The 13,412-nt window shown below is 35.0% G+C and overlaps 1 pseudogene across 1 annotated transcript in view; it reads left to right on the top strand.

Annotated features, from left to right (window-relative positions):
* The window catches only part of LOC309606281 (metalloreductase STEAP2 pseudogene), a 15,700-nt pseudogene extending 2,288 nt beyond the window's left edge, over positions 1–13,412 (top strand). Inside the window, exon 3 of the transcript in view lies at positions 4–13,412. The product of the transcript in view is annotated as a metalloreductase STEAP2 pseudogene (transcript). The remainder of the gene's footprint in view (positions 1–3) is intronic.

The following is a 13,412-nucleotide window of genomic DNA, read 5'->3' as shown; positions in this document are numbered from 1 at the left end:
TAGCTTGGTAAAAAAAAAAAAAAAAAAGTAAATATAATATATGTTGCCATACATAGAGAACATTACATCTCCCTGTGGGACCTGAGACATCTGCTTATGGGTAAAATCCTTGATTGATGTGAGCAATAACATGAGGATAAACCAATACCCAGAATCCAATGCAGAATATTTGGCTTCATTATTCCTGGACTCCTTGATTGTGAAAGGATTTAATGTTGTCTCAGCTTGGGCACTTCAGTTAGGACCTAAGGATGCCAGCTGGCAGGTTTATATGTGCAGCAACAACATTCAAGCTCGACAGCAGGTTATTGAACTTGCCGGTCAGTTGAATTTAATTCCCATTGACTTGGGATCATTATCATCAGCTAAGGAGATTGAAATTTTACCCCTGCGACTGTTTCCTCTCTGGAGAAGGCCAGTGGTGGTAGCCTGGCCACGTTTTTCTTTCGTTATTCTTTTGTCAGAGGTGTGATTCATCCGTATGCCTGAAACCAGCAGAGTGACTTTTACAAGTTTCCTATTGAGATTGTGAATAAAACCTTGCCTATAGTTGCCATTACTTTGCTGTCCCTGGTCTGCCTGGCAGGTCTCCTGGCAGCTGCTTATCAGCTTTATTAAGGCACCAAGTATAGGAGATTTCCACCTTGGTTGGAGGCCTGGTTACAGGTAGAAAACTGCTTGGATACTAAGCTTTTTCTTCGCTTCAGTCCATGTTGCCTACAGCCTCTGCTTACCAATGAGAAGTTCAGAGAGATACTTGTTTCTCAACATGGCTTATCAGCAGTATGGGACGTGCTTGATATTTATCTGATGCTAGTAAAATACTTGATTAGTATAATTTGTAAAACATAAGATTTAAAATAGTGTAATATTTTACATACCTTGTAATAGAAATTTTAGTATATTTAGGGAGGGGAAAGAATTGTTCTTTAAATAATGTTTCTGCATAAGAATTATGTGGCTAATTCAAAATCATTTAGAGTAAAAGCTGCTACTATCCCTTTCTTTGCAGAATAAAAGCAGAGGAGTGAAAAAAAAAAAAAAAAGAGAAAGGGACCAGTCACCATAGGGTGACTATATTTTTTAACATTGCATTTTATCAAAAGAATATTTTGTCTTTCCCTTTAAGTTTTGATCAATTACAACAGCTCAGAATATCATGGGCATCTCTGCACCTCCAAAATACAATAACCTGTCAATGAATATGATGAATTAGTCATAAATCCAAGACCACAAAGTCATTATTATTCAAAAATTGACAAAGTGCATCATGTTTTGAAATAAAAGGCTGTTATAAAGCATTACTACCCTTTTACTTATCAAAGTTAAGTGGTAGTTTTAACAAGTTAGTTTCCACAAAAGCTTTAACAAGATGAATGGATTTATAACACTGTCAGATACAACTAAGAAAAACTTGGAAATAACTGACAAAAAAAAGCCCAAGAGACTTTTATCCATTCATCCTCACCATCACAGGTACTGTCTGACAGCAGATCTCGTCTCTCTGATGTTCAGTACAAGGGATTACGTATCTGACACTGGATTTTTATAGGTAAATACAAGAATTCCTTATTATAAAATGGTCTCTTGAGAAATTTATAATATTTTGGCATCACTTTCAAGAAGAAACAAGGACTCAAAAATATAAGTAACTTCAACTTACACCTTCTTCCACTCTCCTGCCTCTTGCTGTAGAATTTGTAAAAACTAAAATACAGGATGCTTTTTACCCTGTTGTAGCTGTTTATACTTTACATATATGATACCACTGGGAAAAACTTTTAAAGGATCTTATGATAGTATGAAAATAGATTTCACTTATGATTCCCCCCCAAAAATTTAAATCGATTTTTACTATTTGAACAAACTCAAATAAATCTCAGTTAATGCATTTTTTTTGTCAAATACAGCCTTAGAAATGTTTTGATTCCAGACATTTCAAGGAATGAAAGTACATGAATTTGAATGAATTCACCATGACCAAAAACCAATAGCTATTTGTTGGTTTTATTAGTTCATTACCTAATTATTTATTAATTTTGTGCAAAATAAAGTGGTCTCATTGAACGTTTTAATGATTTTGCTGTTTGTTTATACAGTGTTAAGCATGTATAAAGTTTTCAATACATGCTAGTTATTGTCATCATAATTATACTAACCTGCATCTCTTGGACTCCTCCATTTTCAGAGAACTTTCACTATTGATACTCTGTGTCTATATGTTTTCACCCTCTCCTCCTCTACTGTTGCCACTTCATCACCATTAGTATTTAATAAAGATTAAATTTCACAGTGAAATGATTGACATTTCCGACTCAAGCGCTCGTGACTCTCCACTGGTCTTCCATCGCTGCCTCCCTGGTCACGTGGTCTTCTCTCTTCATGAGTCTGTGTCTTCTCCTCTTCTTATAGGGAGACAAGTCCTGTGGATTAAGGACCATCCTAATCAGTATAACCTCAGACTAACTTGATTACATCTGCAAAGACCCTGTTTCCAAATTAGGTCACATTCAAAGGTACTAGGAGTTAGGACTTCAGCATACCTTTTGTGGGATGAAATTCAACCCTTAATATTCTTGTTTTCATATCAGTGTTATTCTGCCTTCATAAGTTTGGAATTTTTCTTCTTCTCTATTTTATGAAAGATATGGTATATGGTTGCTATCAATTCTTCCAAACGTGTTTGAGGGAACTCAACTGTGAAAGCATATGGATCTCGAGTTTTCCTTGTAGTAATGTTTCTAACAAATTTAACTTTAATTGGCAGAGGGCAATTCTGTGACAAGTGTGGTAAGTTGTGATTTTTCAAGGAGATGGTCCAATTTCTTGGCGTAGGGTTGTACATGAAAATCTTTTTATTACCTTTTATGGTCTGTGGGATGATCAGTATTGATATTCTTTCTTTCATTTCTGATGTAGGTAATTTTTACCCTCTCACTTGCTCCTTCTCTTTCTTTCACATCATCTTGTTAATGTACCTGTTCTTTGTGAATTCTATTATTAGTGTTCCACTTTCTCTTTTATTTGTGCTCTTATCACTATTATTTCCTTCTTACTAATTGTATCAGATTTAAATTACTCAACTTCCTTTTACTTTTTATGACAGATGATTTATTTCTACTCTTTTAAAATATGAGCATTTATATCTATAAGTTTCTCTGTCATCACTGCTTGAATTCTATTCCACAAATTTAGATACATTGAGATTTTAATATAATTAATTTCAAAATATTTTATAATTACCCGTGATTACTTTTTCTTAATCCATGAGTTCTTTACAAATGATTTTTAAAATTTCCAAATATATGGGACATTTCTAAATGCCTTTTATAATTAATTATTATTTTAAGACCAGTATGTTCAGAATATACTTTCTAATATTTCTGTCTTTGAAACTATTGAGACTGGTGAATATGGCTTATTTTGATGAAAAGTCTGGGTGCAGAATAAATACTCTGTAATTATTAGGTATAGCATTTTGTAAAACCAGTCAGGGTAATTGACTGACTGTTTTTATACCTTCTGAATCGTTACTGCTTTTTGTCTAGTTATCCATTCCAGAGAGGTGTTTGTCAAAATCTCCAACTCTGCTTTTGGATTTAACTCTATTGCTTTAAGTTCTGTGAGCTTTTGATTTATTTATTTTAAAAATTCTGTTATCATGTAAATCACCAGGAATTTATATCTTCCTGATATTTGAAACTTTTATCATCTTCTGTGATAGTCTTTGTCTTGAGACTTAATATTTCCACTATTTTTATAACCCTACCATTTTCTTACATTTACTGTTGTTTGATAAATCTCTTTCCATCATTTTCTTTTATTCTATCAGTGTTTTAAATTCAAATTATGACCCTGTAGAGAGCATATGCTTCGGTCTTGTTTTGAATTCAACCTAACTTCCTCTCACTTGGAATATTTAGATCATTAATTGTAAACAAAATTAATATAAATTGTTTGACTGAGTTCTGTCTTACTATTTGCTACTTCCCCAATCCTCTCTACTGACCCTTTTTGTCCTACTGTTGGGTTCTTTCTTGAGTTATCTACTGGTTTTTGAAAAATTATTCTAGCTTATTTATTCTATTGACTTTTTACCTATACCTCTTTACACTTTTTAGTGATTTCTCTAGGGATTAAAGAATTAATCCTTGGAATATAGCCAATAATAACTTTAAATGGAGTAAAATCTATAAAAAATATTGAATCACTATATTATATCTGAAACTAATATGATATTCTAAATCAACAATACTTTAATATAAGAAATAAATTTTTTAAAATGTGCCCTTAACCTATTACAGTCCCCCTTAATCTAGTACATAAAATGTAAGTCTTGCTACAGATATGTACAATTAATTACCCTCATCCTTTGTGCAATAGTTTTCATGTATATTACATCTATGTACATTAAAGACAACACAACACAGGATTATATTTACAGTTTTGCATGCCCTTCATTTCTTCCTACACCTAACGTTCTATTTGGTATAATTTATCTCAAATTACCTATTTACTGTTATTTGCAGTCCAGCTCTGATGGCTGGAAACTTACTCATGTTTTATTTATCTACAGAAGGTTTTATTTTGTCTTCATATGAAGGGTAGTTTTACTAGATATGGAATTCTGGGTTAAGAGTTTGGGTTTTGTTGTTGTTGTTTTGATAAATTGGACTTCATCAATAAAATAGCACAATATCCTGCTAGACAGATGATAAGACAAGTTACATCCTGCGAAAAATGTTGCAAACTACAATTCTACAGCAAATTGTTTATAGGATATATTAAAAACTCAACAGTTGAATGATTAGGAAATCGGCAGAATACAGATATTTCACTGAGGAGAACTGTATTACTCAGGGTTCTCCAGAGAAATAGAAACAGTAGTATGTATATGAGAGAGAGGGGAGAGAGAGAGAGAGGGAGAGAGAGAGAGAGAGGGAATGAGAACTATTGTAAGGAATTGTGTCGTGTGATTCTGGGGCCTGACAAGTGCAGACACAATCTGCGGGGCAGACTGGCAGGCTGGAGATCCAGGGAAGAGGTTGATATTACAACTGGGGTCCAAAGTCGTTCTGGAGGCAGAATCCTGTCTTCCTCAAGAGACCTCACTTTTTTTTAAACTTCAGCGAAGTGGAAGAGGTCCATCCACATTATGAAGGGTAATTTGCTTTTTTCAAAGTCTACTGATTTAAATTTTAATCTCATGTAAAAATACCTTCAGTGTTACCTAAACTGGTCTTTGATCAAATATCTTGGTACCATGGCTTAGTCAAGTTGTTACATAAAATTAACAATCACAAGTCTATACACATGGCAAGTAAACACTTGGAAGATATTCACCATCAGCCATTCAAAGAAATACAAATTAAAAGCACAATTAAATATAACTACACACCTTTCTTATCAGAATGGCTAATTTTTTTTTTTAAGTGATACAAAATGCAGGTCAGGATGCAGAGAAATTGGATCATTTTTATATTGTACATGGGAATAGCCACTGTGGAAGACAATTGGACAGTTTCCTAAAAAAACTGAACATGTAACTGTCATATGATCTGGCCATTGCACATTTATCACAGGTAAATGAAAACTTATATTCACACAAAAATATTTCATAAATATTTATAGCACATTTATTTGTAATAGCCAAAATCTGGAATCACTTCAACAAATGAATGGGTAAACAAACTGGTAAATGCAGACCTTCAACAATCTGATACATACAAAACTCCTAATAAATCTCCATAGAATTATGCTGCATTAAAAATAATAATTCTAAATCATTACATACTGTATTATTCCATTTCTCCATAACATTTCTTGAAATGATGAAATTATAGAATGGAGGGGAGATTACAGGTTGCCAGGGCCTAAGGCGGGAGTAGGGGCAGGAGGGAAGTGAGGTGTGTATGGCTATAAAACAATAGCCACAGGGATCCTTGTCATGATGGAAATATTCTCTACCTTTTTATAGAAATGTCAGTATCCTGGTTGTAGTGTTGTATTATAGTTTTGAAAGATGTTACCATTGGGGAAAACTGTGTCAATGGTAGGGATATCTGTGTCTTATTTCTTACAACTGCATGTGAATCTATAATTATTCCAAAATAAAATGTTTAATTAAAAATCAGTTAGGAAGACTAATGAAGGTCTGCCTTAACAGGAAATAAAATTAATTGCAAAAGCAATTTGTGAGACAGATCTATACGTATTGATATAGAAACCATGTTGTAAAACATATTAACAAATCATTTGTGCAGAATAAGAAGTAGAAACTCATGACTCTATATATTATACTTTTCATTTAAAAAAGTAACACATATGCTAATATTTTGAAAGGGCACTAGTAGTTTACACCCAAAACGATAGGGGGTGGTAACTTTAACGAGGAGAATTTTTGTGAGTAGTTCTATGTTTTGTGGTGTTGTTTTGAATAAAACAAAGTCCAAGAGATGTTACACATCTATGCCTGGTTCTTTCAGTTGTATGTGTTTTGTGTTTGGTTGGTTGGTTGATAGTTTGGGTTTTTATGTTTTGCATCTTTGTGGGCTCTCAAATGTTGATCTGTGCAGTCTCTGTTTCTGGAACAGCCAGTTTGGTCATCTGTGCCAAAGACCAATGAGTCAGATTATTTTCTTGCTTTGTCTCTTGGCTCTTATTTGCACCATGCCACTCTCATTCCTAACGTATGTTACCTTTGAGTATTGATGAGAAGGAGTGTATGTGTTGTACCTTGAGGCCACATTACCTGATGCAGATTTCCCAGGCTGCTAAGAAATCCTGAAGACACAGACTGAACTATTAATTAACTGGTACTTTGGTCTCATTGTTAGCGTTTCTCCTTGAATGGCAGAAGTTGTGCCTTTTACTTTTAAACAAAGACATTAAGAAATGTATCAGTCCTAGGAGCAAATTATGATTAGACTTTTGACTCCATTTTTGATATTTTACTGCTGACATCTTTCTAGCCCCATCATTCCCTCTCTCCCTTTCATCCCGTATCTGGGAAGGCCAATAAGAAAGCTGGAGAGCTCCCTCTTTTGGTGGTGATGGGAAATTCAAACCATGAAAGTCCAGGAACCCTAACCACAGTAACCCCCCAGTCATTTGCTCAGCCTTGCTCTCTAACTCATTTTCTGACTAGCTTAGGGTCACTTTACTTTATCCATTATGTAAGGAATACACCTTTCATGCCCTCTTGGTGAGAGTGTGGGGTAATCAGTTTTGATATCTAAACCATTATTTTAGTGGGGAGTTGATCTCACTTCCATGGGGCAACCACAAGACATTTGGCACAGAGGACAGGGTTAGATTTAGACAATCTCCACCTTGACCAGAATCTTTCTGTTTTGCTCTGGGCTTGCTAACTGGTTGTGCTGTCTGATCATGAACGTGCAATGAGATGCCGCCTGCTAGTTATCTAATACATGATGTTGTGTGGCTTTGTGTTGGGCTGTGCCACATTTACTGAGCCCTACTGAGCCCCTGCTATAGATTTAACCAACAGTTGTTGAAAGCTTTTGTAATTGGCTTTTAGAGAGAAGAGTATGGGATCAGGCCCATCTTAAGACGGTCCTGGTTGAAGTGTTTTGTCCTGGACCTGTGTGTTGGGTTGACTTGTGTGGTTGGATTCAAGTATAAGTCTGACTGATGTTACGCTTAATAGGATGACTCTTACACTGTGACCATTTTTTTCTGTGACTCAACCAGGCATTGCCCCCTCCCCGCATTTTACAGAATGCTCAAGTAAAAAACGGATACCCCGGGCAATATCCAGGCCCATCAGGTATTTACTCATGAGAAAATATCTGCTAATGGACCATGGGCATGCTGAGGTCCACACTCCTAATCCTAAAAGCAGATGATTCACTAGGACCCTGTGCCTTAAATGCTTCTGCTACTGCTGCTTCTGCCTAGACCTCTGCAGCCAAAAAGGATCCTGATCCGCAGAGTTACAGGGAGAAATGCCCATAGCACAGACCCTTATACAAAGTGTCCCCTAAATGCTTTATCCCCACTCCACTCTAATGGCCAGAGTACACCATCACCCTATTGAATAAGTGTAAAACAGACAAAACCTGGTTCTTATCAAATGTCTCAGATTATCAACATGACAAGGGTTTAATTCAAACCTGACTTAAGGTCAGAGTCATTATACTCAATAAAGCAACAACTGCAATCAAAGAGGCCTCAAACTCTGATGATACTGACTTGGCAATCTCTGGAGGGAGAAAATTATGAGAAGGAAGCTAGGACACCCACCCCTGAAGTATATCCCGTAATCACCAGCGGGGAGAGAGAGGCAGAGAGAGAGAGAGAGAAGAAAAAGAAAGGAAAAAGAAAAGGAAAAAAGGGAAGAAACTTTTATTTGGAATGAGGAAACAAAAAATGAAACTAGGGTCTGCAATTTTAACCAAGTAGAAATTAAAAATTCAGTAATTTTATTTTATTTATTTTTAATATCTTTATTGGGGTATAATTGCCTTACAATGTTGTGTTAGTTTCTGTTGTACAACAAAGTGAATCAGCTATACATATACATATATCCCCATATCCCCTCCCTCTTGCGTCTCCCTCCCACCCTCCCCATCCCACCCCTCTAGGTGGTCACAAAGCACCGAGCTGATCTCCCTGTGCTATGCAGCAGCTTCCCATTTATACAGTAAAACATTTCAGACCACTAGTTTGTTAGGGAGCCTTTACAATATAGATTCTGAATTAACTTTAACATCTACTTAGATGTGGCAATTAACATAGCTCCATGGCCTTAATAGGTACTTGGTCTCAGATTGCAAGTATACCCGGAGATCCCAGTAAATTTAAACAAGGTACCACTCTACTCTTAGAGGAGCTACTAGGCAGAAAACAGAGGACACCAGGTAAGCCTTAATCATTACAAATGTTGCCTTGTGTAAATTCTACATGGTTGTAACATCTGTTGCCCTAAAGTATCCTGCAGTGAACATGGAAGTTCTGGCCCAATAAACAATAAATTGAAGTAAAATTACATCCTAGGCACTTAGAATTGGCTTAGCAAAATGGTATCACATGGAACTCCCTCTTACCCAGTAAAAATAGCCAATACAATCCAATATAAAATGAAACAAGGCCTACAGGAATTAAGTCCTATCATAGACACTTACCAAAGGAAGGGGCCATTGTGCTTATTGCTTTTCCCTTTAGCAACCCAATCTGGTCATTGCTCCATCCTGATAAAAGATGAATGGCTCCCAACAATAGATTACTACAGCTGTAAATCCATGACACCCCTTATTAAGGGTCCTATATCCAATATTATTGAAATTATTGACTTTATCTAATTAGTGACTAGAAAATAATTTGCTATTATGCATCTTCCTAATATGTTCTATGGCTTGCGTATTTCAACAGCCTCTCTTCACATTCAGTTTGCCTTCACTTTCAAAGAGACACAATATATATTTTAGCCAGCTACCCACTTCCAACAATTCTGCCATTGTACACGTGTTTTATAGGCAAGATCCTAACCACATTCAACATTCTCTCAGAACACAGATATAACATTATATTGATGTCATTCTCATCAGAAGAGATTCGTTTGACACACTCATTCTAGATATACAGTCATTCACAAAGGATCTTACACACACACACATATATGCACACACTCACTAAGAGATGAGCCATTGCCCAACACATAGTACAAGGCCCTGCCACCTCAATTAATTTCTGGACATTATATGGTCAAATGAGAGCTGCTCTCTTTGACACTGTTAAGAAACTGCTATTGACCATTTCAGCATGCGCAATGTTAAAACAAACCCAACATCTTTGGAGACTTTTTTCATTGCTGGAGGCAACATGTTGCTCATTTACAAATTTTTCCTATGCTAATTTATGCTGTTACAAATTATCCCATTTTGAATGCCCTCCTACTCACCAACAGAAGGCTCAGAATCTACCCAAATCATAGTACAAACAGGCACATGCATTAAGACCCAAGAGAGATTCCTTAACTTTAGAAATTTTAGCAATGTCTATTCAAAATTGGATTGGATTATCTGAGGGTTTTTAATTGGATTATTTGAGGGTTTTGTTTTTTTTTTTTTTTTTGCTATTGAGTTGTAAGAGTTCCCTATATATATTAAATATCAATGCCTCATCAGATATATGGTTTGCAAATATGTTCTCTTATTCAGTAGATTGCCTTTCACTCTGTTGATTGGTTCCTTTGCTGTGAAGTCTTTTTAGTTTGATGTAGTCCTTTCTGTCAAATTTTGCTTTTGTTGCTTGATCAATGGAACAGAATAGAGAGACTAGAAATAAAGGAAACCCACACATATATGATCAACTGATCTTTGACAAGGTTGTCAAGAATACACAATGGAGAAAAAATAGTCTTTTCAACAAATTGTTTTGAGGAAACTGGATATTCACATGAAAAAGAATGAAACTACCATCTTACATCATACACAACAGTCAACTTAAGATGGATTAAATATTTAAACATAAGACCTGAAATTGCAAAACTCCAAAAGTTAAATATAGGGGAAAAGCTTCATGATATTGGGCTTGACAATGATTTTTTGGATATGACAAAAAGTCATAAGCAACAAAAGTAACATTAGTGTCACATGTTTTTTTAAAATTAGTTTTTATTGACATTTAGCATTTCTAGCTATATAAGATAATTGAGCATTAACCAAAAATGCTATCATAATCGACCAGTTTATATGATACAATGTTCTTTTATGAGTTGTGATGGCACACCATTTATAATTACTGTTGCTAGAATAGTCCATTATGTTCTGGTGATTAGGTGGGGTGGTAGGCAGAATAAACCTGGGGATATGTTTACTTACATGGCAGAGGGACTTTGCATATATAATTAAGTTAATGACCTAAAGATGGGGAGAGTATTTTGAATTATGCTGGTGAGCCCAATGTAATCACAAGTCTCTTTATAATAGGTCAGCAGGAGGATGAGAGTAATAGAAACGGGGAGATACATTAGGATGTAGAAAAGCTGGGAAATGGATTCTCCCCTACTGCCTACAGAAGGAGCGCAGCCCTGGCAGCACCTTGTGTTGTTCTGAGTCATTCACTTTTAAGTCACTAAGTTTGTAGTAAGCTATTTATTACAGCAGCAATAGGAAACTAATACATACGGTAAATCAAAATCATTTTGATAGACTAAGAAAATAGATCTTCCCATTCTATCACTAGCAAAACAAAAAATAAATAATGAAAGTACAATATTTGAGCGTGCGCACTTGAGTTTTTAGTTTTCTTGCTTTTATGAGAGGCTTTTCTTTGCTAAACTTCCTTTTTTCACTTGGTTTCTACTATGTTTTTGTCACTGATATTTTAGTCCTAACAGGATTTTAGTGTAGCAAATACCTTGCCTTTCCTTTAGAGATCTGACAAAGGTCACTGGGTGCTTACAGTATGCTCAAGGATTCTTCCTGCAAGTCCCTTTGCAATTACTATTCCTTCAACAAGTGAATGTTTGAGTTATTCTCTTGATTTATATCTTGCTTTGCTAAAAATATGAGAACAACACATTCTCCTTCAGGAATATAGCTTAATATTACACAGATATTACTTTTATAGCCCTAATTGCAGAGTGGTTTACTCTGTATAATTCTAGAGTTGTATCCATCACTTCTGTACTCATTGATTAAAAAAGTAAGCTTTTGTTTAGAGAAGTTAGAAACAATAATGCCGATGAACATTTTATTCTTTATGAGACAAAAACACTTTGATTATTCACTCATTCAAACAAATATGCCAGGGAAGTATAGAGATTTAATGCAAATATAATAGCAACATTTTCTCTCTTTCATGAATAATCCTTGTTTTCAGGCAAAGTCAAAGTGTTTACAGCAGCACTGTTTAGTAACAACTTAAGGCAATCAACATATGTGATTTAAAATTTTCTAGTAGTCATTTTAAAAAAGTAAAAAGGAGTGTGTAAAATAATTTTAATGATACCTTTAATTTAGCCTGGTGGGTGCAAAAAATTGTCATTTAACAACTAATCTTTAAGATAGTATCGATATATTTTACTTTTTTTCACAAAGTCTTCAATATGTGATGTGCATTTTGTACTTGCATAGCATTTCAATTTGAACTAGCCATATTTCAAGTTCTCAGAAGCAAATAAATACTGGATGACATGAGTACGTAGGAATAGCAATTTTAAAAAGGAATATTGAACTAAAATGATTTTAATAAATATAACTAAAAGTCTAGATGTTTGAGGTATATTAGCATTGAATTTAAAATCCTCCAAATGTTTTCTTAATTGGTTTAATCCATTTTTAGCCAAGAAAGTGATGCTTCCTGTTAGGACTTCACACCATTCTCATGGCTATGTCATGTTAAAGAACATGGCACACAAGGAACCATAACACAGATTCAGTGTAATAAAAACAAAGAGTTTTCAAAAAAAAATAAAGATCAGGTAGTTTAAAAAGTAGCATTCACATAACAATGAGTTAATTGTGGCAAATATTTTGCACAGACTAATATATTGATATGTTTTTATTCAAATACCACAATTGTCTTATACTTTATTAAACATTTGGTAATTTCAGAAACAGAGTTATTTTACATAAAAAGAAAAAAAAAAGAGATAATCTTGCTATTAGAATACCACTCTTCTACCACAGAGAAAAATGGGCCAAAAGAACTCTACACATTAAAGAAAGATTATTTGATTAATATTATTTGAAGATTATTTGAAAAAAACAAAAAATAAATCTGGTCTGCTGCAACATAGGGAAAAATCCTAGCTGTGCCACTCTTTGTTTTTGACATTTTGAAATGGTGTAAAACTTGACTACACTGTCTTGTCAAAAGATGTCAAATCCATGCTATGGATATGAAAATTCCCCTTGAAATTTTTTTTTAACATCTTTATTGGAGTATAATTGCTTTACAATGGTGTGTTAGTTTCTGCTGTATAACAAAGTGAATCAGCTATATGTATACATATATCCCCATATCCCCTCCTTCTTGCATCTCCCTCCCACCTTCCTATCCCACCCCTCTAGGTGGTCACATAGCACCGAGCTGATCTCCCTGTGCTATGCAGCTGCTTCCCGCTAGCTATCTATTTTACATTTGGTAGTATATATACGTCCATGCCACTCTCTTACTTCGTCCCAGCTTACCCTTCCCTCTCCCCGTGTCCTCAAGTCCATTCTCCAACTCTGCGTCTTTATTCCTGTCCTGACCCTAGGTTCTTCAGAACCATTTTTTGTCTTTTAGATTCCATATATATGTGTTAGCATATGGTATTTGTTTTCCTCTTTCTGACTTACTTCACTCTGTATGACAGACTCTAGGTCCATCCACCTCACTACAAATAACTCAATTTCATTTCTTTTTATGACTGAGTAATATTCCATTGCATATATATGCCA

The sequence above is a fragment of the Balaenoptera borealis genome (assembly GCF_965194805.1).
Source record: "Balaenoptera borealis genome assembly, chromosome: 1".
Classification (NCBI taxonomy): Eukaryota; Metazoa; Chordata; class Mammalia; order Artiodactyla; family Balaenopteridae; genus Balaenoptera; species Balaenoptera borealis.
This window is presented reverse-complemented; position numbering and strand designations above follow the sequence as displayed.